Below are 539 nucleotides of genomic sequence, written 5' to 3' on the forward strand. Positions count from 1 at the left end.
CCATCCTGATGCTGCCAATTGGTCCAATGGTGAGAATCTTTGTCTTCTTGACATTGAGCCTCAATCCATATTGGAGGCTGTAGTCTTTGACCCTCTGCAGCAGGCGCTTCAGGTCCTTCTCAGTTTAGCAAGCAGGTTTGTGACATCTGCATAATGCAGATTGTTGATAGATCTTCCACCAGTCTTGACCCCACATTTCTCCTTGTAGAGCCCAGCCTCCCAGATAATCTGTTCTGCATACAGGTTGAAAAGGTATGGAGACAGGACACATCCCTGGCATATGCCTTTTCTAATTTTGAACCATGCAGTGTTTCCTTGCTCTGTTCTGACTACTGCCTCTTGGTCCAAGTATAGGTTTCTCATTAGCAAGATCAAGTATTATGGGATTCCCATTCCTCTCAGAGTCAGCCACAGTTTGTTATGATCTACACAGTCAAATATCTTTGCATAGTCAACAAAACACAGATATACATTCATCTGGTATTCCCTGCTTTCAACTAAGATCCATCTAACATCAGCTACAATATCCCTAGTACCAT

The sequence above is a fragment of the Elephantulus edwardii genome, unplaced genomic scaffold, assembly GCF_000299155.1.
Source record: "Elephantulus edwardii isolate Elephantulus edwardi_28Jun2011 unplaced genomic scaffold, EleEdw1.0 scaffold00001, whole genome shotgun sequence".
NCBI lineage: Eukaryota > Metazoa > Chordata > Mammalia > Macroscelidea > Macroscelididae > Elephantulus > Elephantulus edwardii.